General features: G+C 43.7%; 1 protein-coding gene across 1 annotated transcript in view; it reads left to right on the top strand.

The window, feature by feature from the left end:
* Window positions 1–285: 285 nt before the first annotated feature.
* LOC126424894 (uncharacterized) overlaps window positions 286–17,046 on the top strand; it is a 111,451-nt gene continuing 94,690 nt past the window's right edge. The window contains exon 1 of the mRNA XM_050087728.1: window positions 286–408. The gene's annotated coding sequence lies outside the window, so the exon portion shown is untranslated. The remainder of the gene's footprint in view (window positions 409–17,046) is intronic.

The following is a 17,046-nucleotide window of genomic DNA, read 5'->3' as shown; positions in this document are numbered from 1 at the left end:
GCGATTACTAAAAAAAAAAAAAAAAAAAAAAAAATCATCTATACCCATCCTGCTTAAAATAAAAGGGAACGACAGCTGTGCCAGTACGACGAGATAATGCTAGGGGAGAGAGAGAGAGAGAGAGAGAAAGAGAGAGAGAGAGATGGAGGGAAGGAGAGGGGGAGGGAGGGAGGGAGAGAGGATTCTGTAGAGTCACGAGAAGTTTGTTTGTGACTGCGAAGAGATATCGCCCCTGGCCTTGGACTTGATAAAGCGTGTAGCGGCTCGCACAGTGTTTACCAGATGGTCCACAGTCAGTTGGCGGACGTGCGCGTGTCAACAGCCGGCGGCAGCGGGGAAGGCTCCTGACAGCTGCCACTGCCTCGCTGCTCACTGCCGGGCCGCGGGTTCGAAGCACACGCGAGTCGCGTAAGTCTGTCAGCAGAGCGGACCTGGTTACACAGACAATATTGCGGAGGGTGACCGGGGGTATTTTCTGAGAGTTTCGCATTAGGCCACTCGTGGTCTCCGCTAGCTCGATACAGTATAACTACGTTTCGTTTGAGTTCTTCGTCCCACTTGATTTTTGTATTTACACCGATCATGTTGGACGTCATTTGGCCCAGAGTTTTGCAGCAACTCTGTGTGGCATGGACTGAAGTCCCTGCAGAAACACTGAACCATGCTGTCTCAACAGCCGTCCATAACTGCTAAAAAGTGTTGCTGGTACAGGATTATGTGGGCGAACTGACCTCTCCATTACGTCCCATAAATGTTCCATAGGTTTTTGGTCAGCCGATCTTGGTGGCCAAATGATTTGCTCTAACTGTCCAGAATGTTCTTCAAATCAATCACGAACAACTGTGACCCAGTGACACACCGCACTGTCACCCATAAAAATTTCATAGTTGTTTGGGAACATGAAGTCCACGAATGGCTGCAAATGGTCTACAAGTAGTCAATGATGGCTTCAGCTAAACAAGATAACCAAGCCCATTCCATGTAAACATAGCCCACACCATTACGGAACCACCACCAGCTTGCACAGTGGCTTGTTGACAACCTGGCTCCGTGGTGCCGTGGGGTCTACGCCACATTCGAACCCTGCCATGAGCTAATACCGGGGCCCATCTGACCAGGCCACCGTTTTCCAGCCGTCTAGGGTTCAACCGAAATGGTCACGAGGCCAGGAGAGGCGCTGCAGGCGATGTTGTGCTGTTAGCAAAGCTACTCGCTTAGCTCGTCTGCTGCCACAGCCCATTAATGTGAAATTTCGCCTCACTAAGTATACGTTCCTCGCACGTCCCACATCGATTTCTGCAGTTATTTCGAGCAGCGTTGCTTGTCTGTCAGCACTGACAACTCTTCGCAAGCGTTGCTGCTCTCGGTCGTTAAGTGAAGGCCGACAACAACTGCGTTATGCGCGGTAAAAGCTGACCTCTGAAATGTGCTGTTCTCGACTCACTCTTGACGCTGTGTGTCTCGGATTATTGAATTCCCTGACGATTTCCGAAATGGAATGTCCCACGCATCTAGTTCCAACTACCATTCCGCATTCAAATTCTGTTAATTTTCGTCTTGCGGCAGTAACCACATCGGTGATCTTTTCACGGGAATCACCAGAGTACAAATGAGACCTCCGCTAACGCACTGCCAACTTATACCTCTACTACCGCCATCTGTGAATGAGAAAATCGCCATTTCGCGACTTCTGTCAATGTATATTGCACTGAAAATGCCTGCAACAGCGGCACACATCTCAATGGTGTGCGTTGTGCGTCTTGTCTCGAAACAATCTTTTTGCATCCGCTCACGGTTCTTGGATGTTGAGAACAGCAAAGCTCACAATACTGTTCGCCCTCAGGCTCGCGTCCAGAACTGCTCGGTTCTGTACCAACGTCAATTGTCCGGAAAGAGTGACACACAGCAGTGTGGGCAAATTTACTGCTCATCAGCTGGCCGATTTTCACGTCGCTTGTGGGTTCACTGAATGCAGCGCGAGAGCAGCAACAAGCGTCATACTGCTGTCGTGTGTTGTATATTTTGCGGAATTCGTATTATAGATCTTTTGACTGTTGCGAAGGTATTTTCAAAGAACCCAAGGTAATTGGGGCAGCAAAGCGAATGAATCGTAATTACGTTATTACTCTGTAACGAGCCATCTGACAACACGGCTGTCTTATACCAAAATACTCAGAAAATACCACTATATATATATATATATATATATATATATATATATATATATATATATATATAAGACAGCCGTGTTGTCAGATGGCTCGTTACAGAGTAATAACGTAATTACGATTCATTCGCTTTGCTGCCCCAATTACCTTGGGTTCTTTGAAAATACCTTCGCAACAGTCAAAAGATCTATAATACGAATTCCGCAAAATATACAACACACGACAGCAGTATGACGCTTGTTGCTGCTCTCGCGCTGCATTCAGTGAACCCACAAGCGACGTGAAAATCGGCCAGCTGATGAGCAGTAAATTTGCCCACACTGCTGTGTGTCACCACTATATATATATATATATATATATATATATATATATATATATATAGTGGTATTTTCTGAGTATTTTGGTATAAGACAGCCGTGTTGTCAGATGGCTCGTTACAGAGTAATAACGTAATTACGATTCATTCGCTTTGCTGCCCCAATTACCTTGGGTTCTTTGAAAATACCTTCGCAACAGTCAAAAGATCTATAATACGAATTCCGCAAAATATACAACACACGACAGCAGTATGACGCTTGTTGCTGCTCTCGCGCTGCATTCAGTGAACCCACAAGCGACGTGAAAATCGGCCAGCTGATGAGCAGTAAATTTGCCCACACTGCTGTGTGTCACTCTTTCCGGACAATTGACGTTGGTACAGAACCGAGCAGTTCTGAACGCGAGCCTGAGGGCGGGGCGAACAGTATTGTGAGCTTTGCTGTTCTCAACATATATATATATATATATATATATATATATATATATATATATATATATATATGTGCTGTTGTTGTTTCAGCTGTTTTTGTCTTCAGTCGGAAGACTGGTCTGATGCAGCTCTTCATGACACACTGTCCTCTGCAAGCCTCTTCGTCGTCGAATAATTACTGCAACTTCTGAATCTGCTTACTGTGTTCGTCTCTTGGTCTCCCTTGTAATGGTACTTGAATGACGTAACCATTACGGCAGCCCACCTGAACCTCTTGATACCAGCAATATTCTACTGTGTTTCTGTAAAGTAGTTAACATGTTTCTGAGACAACATTCAGATTTGATTTAGAGATACTTTGATACATCGATATGTTTATGTTACAATGATATTATTCTTATGTGTATTCTTTCTTTTGTCACTATGATCTTTGACGTACTTGTAACTCTTGATTTTTGGGCGCGTAAGCAGTTAGTTATAGAGTCGGACCTTGAGAAGGTCAAGTCTTGGACGTCATGTTGGAAAGACGCATATTGTAGTCAGCTTATAAAATGTGAACTTTAACAGTGAGGAAGATGTTTTCAAGTATGTTTTTTATTGTGAAGTGATGTTTTGTGTGTTACGTGATATTGCAGCAAAAGTAATAAAAAAGAAGTGTAACTTAAATTCGGAGTGCTGATTATTTTTTACATCACCATTGTGCTAACTTTCAAAGGTCTAATCTTCAAGAATGGTTTGTGAAACACATCTATAAAACTTTTGAATACAGCAGAATAAAACCTAGGCCTCTTTGCATCCGAGCTTGGAATCATCACCACCTAGATTTTCGACGACTGAGCCATGATTTTTCAACGAGACCAGCGTGGGAAACGCGAAAAGATGAGTGCCTAGTTTATTCATTATTTCAAGAAATTACTTTATTAGCTGTGCTCTAATGACACCTGCCACATAATAACTTTGTTGTTGCCCGAAAATGCAGTATTTAGCAGCGTGAGCAACACCACAATCGTTATTAAATGCTGACCTTTATTGTGGTACGGTTGTTACACCCTCTACGATCTTTTGTTTCCACATTTTCTGGAGGAAGTGGAGGGGGGCATGTCGGTGTGAAAAAGTTTCTTAAATGACTGAAGTTATACGTGAAGTTTGTTGGAAATTGCTAAATGCGCTCATTGTTAAATACTGGATGAATCAAGTTCGGGAATATAAGCGCCTTCACTGAGCCTGCCTCAAGACGAACTCACAATGTTTAATTGTAACACGTATATTATTGGGCTAAATTTTTAATATACGATTTTACCTCCTAATGACTAGATTACGACAGCTTCTTAAATTTTTAAAATCTGTCTATAATCAAGCGAAATATTGGAAATATAATTTTTGCTGCCATTCGAAGGTGTTAGGGCAGTGGTTACACCGGTTCCCGTGAGATCACCGAAGTTAAGCGCTGTCGCTCGTGGTCGGCACTTGGATGGCTGACCATCCAGGCCGCCATGTGCTGTTGTCATTTTTCGGGGTGCACTCAGCCTCGTGATGCCAATTGAGGAGCTACTCGACCGAATAGTAGCGTGTGCTGGCCCCACGCCCCTGTTATCCACATCCTCCACTGAGGATGACACGGCGGTCGGAGGGTCCCGGTAGGCCACTCGTGGCCTGAAGACGGAGTGCTTGGAAGGTGTTAAGTAGGCAGCCGGCAACTGGTATCGGGTTCCGGTATAGCAGTTTACTAATAAAGATAGCAACACAAATGTTCAATCCGTAGAAGCTGAAATAACTGCCTGGTGCAGCAGCTCGAGCTTGCGTGGACTCGAGAAGTCGTTGCAAGCCCCCTGCAGAAATATTCACTCATGCTACCTCTATAGCCGTCCGTAACTGCGATTTTGGCGCTGCAGGATGTTCTGCACGAACTGAGCTCTCGATTATGTGCCATAAATGTTCCATGGGACTCATGTCGGGCCATCTGGGTGGCCAAAACAGCCACTCTAATCGTCCACTTCATCCGCCCACTTCCCTCCAATACTAAACTGGTGAACTCTTCATGTCTCAGAACGTATCCAATCAACCAATCCCCTCTCTAGCCAAGTCGTGCCACAGATTTCTTTTCTCTTCTATTCTCGGGATACCAATTCGATCCTACACAGAGTACGCGAAAGAACTTGCCCACCTTCTAACAGCCGTGTACCGCAAGTCCCATGTACCACAAGTCTCTAGAGGAACGGAAGGTTCCAAATGATTGGAAAAGAGCACAGGTAGTCCCAGTCTTCAAGAAGGGTCGTCGAGCAGATGCGCAAAACTATAGGCCTATATCTCTGACATCGATCTGTTGTAGGATTTTAGAACACGTTTTTTCGCTCGCGTATCATGTCATTTCTGGAAACCCACAATCTACTCTGTAGGAATGAACATGGATTCCGGAAACAGCGATAGTGTGAGACCCAACTCGCTTTATTTGTTCATGAGACCCAGAAAATATTAGATACAGGTTTCCAGGTAGATGCCATTTTCCTTGACTTCCGGAAGGCGTTCGATACAGATCCGCACTATCGCCTGATAAACAAAGTAAGAGCGTACGGAATATCAGACCAGCTGTGTGGTTGGACTGAAGAGTTTTTAGCAAACAGAACACAGCATGTTGTTCTCAATGGAGAGACGTCTACAGAGGTTAAAGAAACCTCTGGCGTGCGACAAGGGAGTGTTATGGAACCATTGCTTTTCACAATATATATAAATGGCCTAGTAGATAGTGTCGCAAGTTCCGTGCGGCTTTTCGCGGATGATGCTGTAGTATACAGAGAAGTTGCAGCATTAGAAAATGCAGGAAGATCTGCAGCGATAGGCACTTGGTGCAGGGAGTGGCAACTGACCCTTAACATAAACAAATGTAATGCATTGCGAATACATAGAAAGAAAGATCCTTTATTGTATGATTATATGATAGCGGAACAAACACTGGTAGCAGTTACTTCTGTAATATATCTGGGAGTATGCGTACGGAACGATTCGAAGTGGAATGATCATATAAAATTAATTGTTGGTAAGGCGGGTACCAGGTTAAGATTGATTGGGAGAGTCCTTAGAAAATGTAGTCCATCAACAAAGGAGGTGGCTTACAAAACACTCGTTCGACCTACACTTGAGTATTGCTCATCAGTGTGGGATCCGTACCAGATCGGGTTGACGGAGGAGATAGAAGATCCAAATAAGAGCGGCGCGTTTCGTCACAGGGCTATTTGGTAAGCGTGATAGCGTTACAGAGATGTTTAGCAAACTCAAGTGGCAGACTCTGCAAGAGAGGCGCTCTGCATCGCGGTGTAGCTTGCTGTCCAGGTTTCGAGAGGGTGCGTTTCTGGATGAGGTATCAAATATATTGCTTCCCCCTACTTATACCTCCCGAGGAGATCACGAATGTAAAATTAGAGAGATTCGAGCGCGCACGGAGGCTTTCCGGCAGTCGTTCTTCCCGCGAACCATACGCGACTGGAACAGAAAAGGGAGGTAATAACAGTGGCACGTAAAGTGCCCTCCGCCACACACCGTTGGGTGGCTTGCGGAGTATAAATGTAGATACAGTTGTAGATGTAGATTCTATTTGGTACCTCCTCATTAGTTACATGATCTACCCATCTAATCTTCAGCATTCTTCTGTAGCACAACATTTCAAAAGGCTCTATTCTCTTCTTGTCCAAAATGTTTGTCGTCCATGTTTCAATTCCATACTTGGCTACATTCCGTACAAACAATTTCAGAAAAAATTTCCTGATACTTAAATCTGTATTCGACGGTAACAAATTTCTCTTCTTTAGAAACGCTTTCCTTTTCATTACCAGTCTACAATTTATATCCTCTCTACTTAGGCCGTCAGCAGTTACTTTGCTGCCCCCAAATAACAAAACTCATCTACTACTTTGTGTCGTTTCCTAATCTAATTCCCTCAGCATCACCTGACTTAATTCTGCTACATTCCATTATCCTTGTTTCGCTTTTCTTGATGCTCATCCGATATCCTCCTTTCAAGACACTGTTTATCCCTCTGAACTCCTCTTCCAAGTCCTTTGGTGTCTCAGACACAGTAGCAATGACATCGTCAAATCCTCAGAGTTTTTATTTCTCCTCCCTGAACTTTTATTCTTACTCCAAATTTTTCTTTGGTATCCTTTCTTGCTTGTTCAATGTACAGATAGAACAACGTCGGGAATAGGCTGCAACCCTGTCTCTCTCCCTTCTCAACAACTGCTTCTTTTTCACGCCCCTCGACTCTTACAACTGCCGTGTCGTTCTGTACAAGTTGTAAGCAGCCTTCCAGTCCCTGCAGTTTATCCCTCCTACCTTGAAACACTGCGAGATCTACCTGTTTCGTGTCGGCCTGCTCCGATGGATCCTGTTTCACGAAGCCGGCCATCAAGACTTCGAAATGTGACGTGATTTGATAACCTCGTATTCTGAAAATCGTTCTGCATTACAGATGCCTTGATGCTCGACCGTCACACTTTGCATTCCCATAAATGAGATGCATGTCAGCTAAATCGGTTAGAGTGTAATCGCCCATCAAGAACTTACAAATATCAGCAGAAACATTCTTGTAAACATAACATAAACAAAAATAATGTAATTGTTTATACAAGGACGTGGTCAAGGCTAACAGTTATGAAAACTTACCTCCACTAGGAATATGATGAAATTGTGTTGCAAATCGGATTCCACCGTCAACGTGTTGCATACGAAGCAGTCGAAACAACCGTGAATGTTAACCTTCAGGAAGTTAAGGATAAAAACCTTTACGGACACCTCGTGCGGGAGCGATGTGCCTGTTACATGTAGATCACATACGAACAGTGTATACATACACGGTGTTTCTTTTAACTTGGAACAAATAAACATTTCGAAAAATAAGCATCGCACGAAAAAAAAAAAATATTACAGATGAAAAGCTACTTTCACGGGGGCGTCCGGCGGTCCTAAAACTGAGCCCCCCGCCCCCCCCCCCCCCCCACCCATCCACCACATGTGGGGATCAACTTTCTATTAGGAACCCTCCATTTTTATTGCAATTTCGGATTCTAAGCCAAAAATACCTAGGGTTTACGAAAGACATTTTTCCATTCGCGGTAATAGCGCTGTAATCGTAAAAATTAATTTTTTTCCGGTTTTTGCAATTACGAATCGACTTAGCTCTTCTACTTTATATTTTCGATAAAAAATGTAAACTTTCATGTTCTGACCAGTTGATATTATCCTTATGAATTTAAATTAGCTTTACAAATTTGTTTTTGTAGGAAAAATTTTACGTTCAGACGTTTAAAAGCCTCCCAAATACGCTACATTTAGCATACTGTAGTTTCCCGTTCCTTTGTGCGTTGATTTTGGCAAGACTCCAGATCAGGAAGCTTCAGTTCCACGAGTCCCCTCGAATCTCTCCAATGGGCCAACAGGTTCCGGTGTCTTCTTCCGTCCTCTCTTCGTTTCGCGCGGATTAGCGCGCCGTCTACGACGAATGAAAAAAAAATTTGTTTCAGATAAAACCTAGGTAATTTTTGGCGTAGAATCCGAATCTGCAACAAAAAAAAAAAAAAATGGGGATCGGTTCCCACTGGAAAATAAAAATCTGAGGAGAAGAGATATGCGAGGAACATCAGCGACGTATCCGACTAAAGCAACCAAGGAACAGCTGTCACTCGAATATAATCACGAAATGAAGGACGATGACTTCAGCATCGCGGTGCAAACGCCAAGTTTGGCGGGCCGAGATGCTACAAAAATGTGTGGTAAGTTCCCATGGGACCAGACTGCTGAGGTCACCGGTCCCTAAGCTTACACACTACTTAATCTAACTTAAACTAATTTACGCTAAGGACAAAACCGCACTGGACAGCGCGGCTACCCCGCCTGTGTGCAACATGACGCGTCTTCATAACGGTAAGTAGCAGTCTATGTTCCTTTATGGCGATACATGCCGGGGTCTCTGCCGAAAAAAAGCGTTAAAATAACGTTTCAAGACGTTTCAATTTCGAAAAAACACCCCCTGGAAGGTCACAGTAACAGAATATCTTTTTTTAAAAAAAAATCAAGCATATATATATATATATATATATATATATATATATATATATATATATATATATATATATATATTCTTTGTCCGTCCGAACTTTCAGTAATCATGAAAAATTTATATATATATATATATATATATATATATATTTTCTGCATGGTGTCTGTTCTAAGTCGTGTCTCCCTATCGCTTTCGTGCAACGACGCTCTGAGCGTGTTTTTTAGGGAATTGACTAGTTTGAACATGGGACCTGTTGCTGGTAAGGAGACGCCAGATCACACATGACATGTAGAGTTCAGTGAGACAAGCGATAATATAATCAAATACTTAATGATTTCAGCCACGTGGGATTAGCCGAGCGGTCTAGGGCGCTGCAGTCATGGACTGTGGGGCTGGTCCTGACGGAGGTTCTAGTCCTCCCTCTGGCATGAGTGTGTGTGTTTGTCCTTAGGATAATTTAGGTTAAATAGTGTGTAAGCTTAGGGACTGATGACTTTAGCAGTTAATCCCATAAGATTTCACACACACACACACTTAATGATTTCAGCGTCAGCTCCACTGCACTCCCTGTAAGAGAATCTTAATACTAACTAAATTTAGTGGAAGGGGTTCAAAGCTTTCCTATTTTTAGTTAGCTGGTAAAATAACGTCGAAAAAGGAGTTAAGTTTACCATTGGAAATTTTATTCTACTCACAAAACATTGTTTATAAATTGCACTATTGATAAAAGGAAATATGTTAATACAGGATGATAAAAACCAACTTCGTTCAACAAAAATGTGAACGAATATTCCCTGAATGAGTTTCCAAATTCTATAATGGATCAAAGGATGACCTATGCCATATCACATCTATAATCTAGGTTCAAATTAAGTTTCATAAAAGAGAAAACTATCAAAAATGGTCTACAGTGACGCTCAATTATCTTTAATTAGTTATTTAACTTGTCGTAAATTACAGTGGCTGATGTGGCGTCTCAATAATTATATAACAGAAAAATAATCGCGTTTCACATTTTAACTTCAAGTAGCAAATGTGAATACCACGAAGTTTAATTGACGATCGACACTAGTATTACGTAAAAAGGGGATGTAACAGATGAGACTTCTGCAGTTCTGAGTGAAGCCTTATGCGCTCTTATGCGGCATCGCGTGCGTTCATTACCTTGTTGTTGTTTAGTCAGTGTCAGGGGGCGGCTGGCAGCGCAGCTCCACACACCTCGCCGTCTCGGTAGCATCTCTCTCGAACTTATCCTTGCTACTGTTTACCGAAGTTGGTTTAAGAAAAAGGTATCTGGCTGTGTTTTCAACTGACCAATCAGCGTCTCAATGTTAACCTTAAGCTCTACCTACAAAAATTCTGTCTATCCAATGAGAAACATACTTTTCGTGGTGGGGCAATGTTTTTAATGTTTCCTACTTAACAGAGACGCATATAGTCTCACGCTAAAACTTGCAGCTGGCGTGGCCCTTTTAGTATTATCGTAAGATCTATACTGTTCTTCTGGAGGGCTCTATCTTTTAACATGGGCTGGTGGGTGGTCTTGGCGGTCGGCCGGCGTTATGGGTGTCCGTCCCTTATCGTAGGGCCTTCTAGCCTACACGGCTCTGCTCTCGGCTTCTGTTCTCGTTTCTTCCTCGGAACTGGGTCTGTTTCACGGTGGGAAGAATGACACGCATTTAGGCATTCTTGTGTTAGTCTGTGGTATTCCATTTGCTCACTCATTGATTGTATTGATTTGCTTAATTTAATGTCAGGATTTATTCGGAGCTATGTGACCTATTGCCGGATTTGCTATCATGTCAGGGTTTTCATGGAAGGTGTTGGACTTGCCTGACACCTTTATATGTATAAAGTCTGTATACATATGAATATTTATTAGAGTATCGTGTAATAATTTAAAGGCTATCGGTCACAAACTTTTGGAAATTTTGGCTAACAATGTTTTCGTACAAACTTTCGGAAATTGATATTTTTTAATCTATAACCTACAGGCTTTCTTTTAAAACCGATTGTGAGAAAGAAAATGGTGTGCTGTGAAAATGTGCTGGTTCGTATTCTTTCTCACAGTGAGTTTTAACTACAAAAGAAACGAATTTAAACGATTAGACTAACTGTTTCTCCCACTACATTTTTTTCGTTATATATAATTTTACGCAAAACTGGCGTAGAAAACAATGTGCTCTTTCGTTTTGCTCCTTGCAGTCTGCTTGAAAAGCAAAGATGAAAGTTGAATTAATGGAGCTTATGATTGAAATATTATTACGGAATCTGAATCGTTCGGAACCTTGTAATCCTATCCACTCGCAGATCAAAACTATGAGGAATACTACCACTGAAACCTCTATCCACACAGATCCAGCAGCTGGAAAGGTCTTTATCGTACTCTTTGTTCCAATGATCCCAACGAATTTACCCATTCATTTTAAGCGACTACAGTACTGAATCAAGGTCTCGTTTGCAATACCAAGGAACAAGACTCAAGGTCGGAGAGAGTGGGTAAGAGGAGGTGGACAGAGAGGAGGAGGAGGAGGAGGAGGATATGGGGAGGGAGAGAGAAAGAGAGAGAGGAAGAGGGAGAGAGAGGAGGAGGAGGAGGAAGAGGTAGACGCAGAGAAGAGAAACAGGAGGAGGAGATGATGGATAGAGAGAGGGGGCAGAGCTGAGTGGACAGTTAGAGGGGGAGAAGGAATTAGGAAGTTCGTCCAGCTAACAACAAGCTTAGGGTCCGCTGCTTGTGTCGCATGAACTGTATGGCGTGCAGAGGTTATTTTGCTTGTATTTAAATGAATTTTTATGTTGTTCACAAACTGCAACAAATAAGCTTTTCACGCTGATTAAGGCAATAGAAGCGCGATCTTTTCGAAATGTACTTCTGACCAAAAAGAGATTCTGGTAGCTAGAGTGCAAAGTTTTTGTTAATCATGTTTTTTACGCTCTTGTGGAGACTTTTCCACAACAAGTGAAATACTTCCAAAAGAACTTTCATCCCCGTTTCACTCCCACAAGGATTCAATTTCAAAAAACAGTGAAACACATAATTTTTTTTACTTGTAGTTGTGATGCCAAATTTAAATTTTCATAATTTAGCTTTACAAATGCTTTCATAATAAAATATTTTCATAAAAAATCTCATCCCCTATTTCACCCACGTGGGGTCTCAGTTTCCAAAAACCACTCAAACACGTATTTTTTTGGTTGCAACAGAAAAGTCAAATACCAGCGTTCACAGATGTAGCTTTTAAAACACATTAGTAGTTCTATAATAATGATTTATTAAAAAGAAAGAGCTTTCACCTATCATTTCACTCGCATAACATTAAATTTCCAAAAATGCTGCAACGCGTATTTCTTTATTTCTGACCGAGAAACCAAATACCAATTTTCGTAGGTCTAGCTTTAAAATCGTCTCAGTAGCGAGCTTTTTTAAAAAAAACGCTTCATTCCCTGTTTCACGCCCTAAGGATTGAAATTCCGAAAAATCGCTTCTTAAACGACACCTCCTGTATAAGATCTACGCCTTCTCCAAATTTCAAGCATCTATCCTTAGCGGTCTAGGCTGGGCGATGATAAAAATGTTCAAATGTGTGTGAAATCGTATGGGACTTAACTGCTAAGGTCATCAGTCCCTAATCTTACACACTACTTAACCTAAATCATCCTCAGGACAAACGCACACTCATGCCCGAGAGAGGACTCGAACCTCCGCCGGGACCAGACGCACAGTGGCTATCATCAGCCAGTGAGTCAGTCAATCAGGATATTGCCTTTTATGTACGGAAAAGAAGAACATTGCGAAGCCATGTCGGGTTCACTAGCGTCCGTGTTATCTTCATTTTGCACCTTAAGTGGCAGAACAAAAGGTAGCTTTCCCCACGCGTTTTACGGAAGATCACAGAGTACGGACCAGGATACAAGGCGGGATCCACCTGGGTCGCCTGTACACGGACTGGAACCCGGCACTTTGTGAGCACAGAGACAGTAATCTGAGCGGCGGCTCACACCGCCCGTTTTGTCAGTTTGTTATCGCAAAAATACAGCAGCCACGGTCGTGACCCGTCTTACGTAAGACGGACGGGCAGATAAAAGGCTCGGCCTCTCCCAATGGCGGCGCTTCAGTAGCTGGGCGTGCCGAGTCAGGCAAAGAGAAAAACATACAGAGTCCGAACCCGACGCCTGCACAATACACGCGCGTGATCATAAAAATCCGGGAGGGTGGAACGGTGCGACGGGACTGGAAATGTGCTTCGATGCACGCACGGCTTATAAAAGGCGGTAAGGCAGACACGAACAAATACACTGAGGCGACAAAAGGCGTGGTGTAACGAGAAGCACGTTTACAAATGGTGGTGGTATCGTAAGGTGCGTAAGGTGTAAAAGGGCAGTGGGTTGGCGGACCTGTCATTTGTACTCGGGTGATTCGTGTGAAAAGGTTTCCGACGCGGTTACGACTGCACGACGCGAATTACGTTACTGGCCATTAAAATTGTTACACCAAGATGAAATGCAGATGATAAACGGATATTCATTGGACAAATATATTATACTAGAACTGACATGTGATTACATTTTCACGCAATTTGGGTGCATAGATCCTGAGAAATCAGTACCCAGAACAACCACCTCTGGCCGTAATAACGGCCTTAATACGCCCGGGCATCGAGTCAAAAAGAGCTTGGATGGCGTGTACAGGTACAGCTGCCCATCCAACTTCAACACGATACCACTGTTCAACAAGAGTAGTGACTGGCGTATTGTGACGAGCCAGTTGCTCGGCCACCATTGACCAGACGTTTTCAATTGGTGAGAGATCTGGAGAATGTGCTGGCCAGGGCAGCAGTCGAACATTTTCTGTATGCAGAAAGGCCCGTACAGGACCGGCAACATGCGGTCATGCATTATCCTGCTGAAATGTAGGGTTTCGCAGGGATCGAATGAAGAGTAGAGCTACGGGTCGTAACACATCTGAACTGTAACGTCCAGTGTTCAAAGTGCCGTCAATGCGAGCAATAGATGACCGAGACGTGTAACCAATGGCACCCCATACTATCACACCGGGTGATGCACCAATATGGCGATGACGAATACATGCTTTCAATATGCGTTCACCGCGATGTCGCGAAACACGGATGCGACCATCATGATGCTGTAAACAGAACCTGGATTCATCCGAAAAATGGCGTTTTGCCATTCGTGCACCCAGGTTCGTCGTTGAGTACACCATCGCAGGCGCTCCTGTGATGCAGCCCCAAGGGTAACCGCAGCGTGGTATCCGAGCTGATGGTCCATGCTGCTGCAAACATCGTCGAACTGTTCATGCAGGTGGTTGTCGTCTTGCAAACGTCCCCATCTGTTGACTCGGGGATCGAGACGTGGCCGCACGATTCTTTACAGCCATGCGGATAAGATGCCTGTCATCTCGACTGCTAGTGATACGAAGCCGTTGGGATCCAGCACGGCGTTCCGTATTACCCTCCTGAACCCACCGATTCCATATTCTGCTAACAGCCATTGGATCTCGACCAACGCGAGCAGCAATGTCGCGATACGACAAACCGCAATCGCGATAGGCTACAATCCGACATTTATCAAAGTCGGAAACGTGATGGTACGTATTTCTCCTCCTTACACGAGGCATCACAACAACGTTTCACCAGGCAACGCCAGTCAACTCCTGTCTGTGTATGGGAAATCGGTTGGAAACTTTCCTCATGTCAGCACGTTGTAGGTGTCGCCACCGGCGTCACCCTTGTGTGAATGCTCTGAAAAGCTAATCATTTGCATATCACAGCATCTTCTTCCTGTCGGTTAAATTTCGCATCTGTAGCACGTTTTTTTCGTGATGTAGCAATTTTAATGGCCAGTAATGTAACAGATTTTGCACGGGGAATGGTAGTTGCAGCTGGACGCACGGGATATAGCATTCGGAAATCGTTTGGGGATTCAGTACCTGAGATCCAGAGCGTCAAGAATCTGCCGAGAATACCAAATTTCAAGTGTTATCTCTCACCACGGACAACGCAGTGTCGACGGCCTTCACTTAATGACCGAGAGCAGCGTCGTTCGCGTAGAGTTGTCACTGGTAACAGACGGCGAAGCTGCCCGAAATAATCGCAGGAGCCAATGTGAGGCGACGACGAACGTATGCTTTAGGACAGTGCGGCAAAATATGGAGTTAATGGGCAATGGCAACAGACGACAAATGCGAGTGCCTTCGCTCACAGTACGGCATCGCCTACTGCCAACACGGACTCAGACGAAGGCCTCGGCGCTTGTTGCTGCCGTCACGTCAGTTAGGCACGGCGAACGTCAGGTCTGTTGCAGGCAGAAACGCCTGGGCGTGCTTATCACTATAAGTCTCTTATTTTTGGACAAACTGTTTGGTATTGTTTTGGATTCTGCAGTTTTATTTAGAAGAAAGATTTTCTTACTATCGTAAAACTACAAATGAAGGTCATAGTTCTGTACTACTGAATCCTGTCGAAACAAACGTAGATCAATATGAGCAGAAGCTTAGCCCCATTGCAAGCTTCGAAAATTTTACATTCAAGTAACTATATTTACTTGATCTATTTTGTTATCGAAACTTACCCCAACCCCCTTATAATTAACTCGTTTCTTTTATTTATTTATTTATTTTCGTTTGACATCGTCACTGGAAATGTGATTTAATTTACATGTCTAAATGTCCATCTGTTGCCAGTCATAAGACTACAGTCGTTTTCAACGAAAGCAATTATAAACAGGAAACAAAATCGCTTCATACATCGAAAATACTGAAGAGCTTAAACTTTTTTTAAACATGCACGTTAGAAAAGATAAATATTCCCCTCTTGCAAATGAAAGGAGCAACTTTGTAAGATAAAAAAATTTTATTTCATAAAACAAGTATCTCTCTTTTGCCTCTTCTTATGTCCCCCACCCCCTCCCCCAACGTGTACAATCGCAAGATATTTCATTAACATTCAGTGCTCCTCACCCCATAGTCAACCAAGATACCTAAAGAAGAGCACCAACATGTTCATAGTTTCTTGTAAAAGCAACCCAGTACAAACGTAACTTCCTCAGATTTACAAATAAGGTTAAGAAGCACGAGTTCTGTTCCTGCTGGACCATGAAGATGTTTTTGTATGTCAATCCTTAAAACAGGAAGTTCAGGGGTACACTATTTGTTAAGAAGTGTAATGAATTGCACAATTAATTGATTGCAGAAATCTCTCAGAACAATGTGTGTTGGTCAACTACCGCCAATAGTTTCACATTTTCCTGTGTCAGAGAGAGGGAGACACCACCTTTACGACTATGCCTGCAACAGACCTGGCGTTCGCTGTGCCTAGCTGACGTGACGTCACGAACAAGCGCCGAGGCCTTCCTTTGAGTCGGTGTTGCTACGGCGCCTCTCCTCTGCTCGTGACCATGTCAGTTGGATCCTGAACTACTGGAAAAACATGAGCTGGTCAGATGAGCCCCAGTTTCCGTCGGCAAGAGCTGCTGGTAAGGTTCGAGTGTGGGGCAGACCCCTCGAAGCCATAGACCCAACTCGTCAACAAGGCACTGAGTAAGGTGGTGGTGGCTCCATAATGGTGTGGGATGCGCTTAAATGGACTGGACTGGATCCGATGGTCCAACTGAGCTGATCATTAACTGAAAATGATCATATTCGGGTAAGGTTCGACTGTGGGGCAGAACCCACAAAGCCATGGACCCAACTCCTCAACAAGGCACTGTATAAGCTGGTGGTGACTCCATAATGGTGTGGGATGTGCTTAAATGGACTGGACTGCATCCGCTGGTCCAACTGAGCTGATCATTAACTGAAAATGATTATATTCGGATAAGGTTCGACTGTGGGGCAGAACCCACAAAGCCATGGACCCAACTCGTCAACAAGGCACTGCGTAAGCTGGTGGTGACTCCATAATGGTGTGGGATGTGCTTAAATGGACTGGACTGGATCGGCTGGTCCAACTGAGCTGATCATTAACTGAAAATGATTATATTCGGATAAGGTTCGACTGTGGGGCAGACCCCACAAAGCCATGGACCCAACTCGTCAACAAGGCACTGTGTAAGCTGGTGGT

This window comes from Schistocerca serialis, chromosome 10 (assembly GCF_023864345.2).
Source record: "Schistocerca serialis cubense isolate TAMUIC-IGC-003099 chromosome 10, iqSchSeri2.2, whole genome shotgun sequence".
NCBI classification, from domain to species: Eukaryota; Metazoa; Arthropoda; class Insecta; order Orthoptera; family Acrididae; genus Schistocerca; species Schistocerca serialis.
Note: the sequence above shows the minus strand (reverse complement) of the source record. Positions and strands in the feature narration are given on the sequence as shown.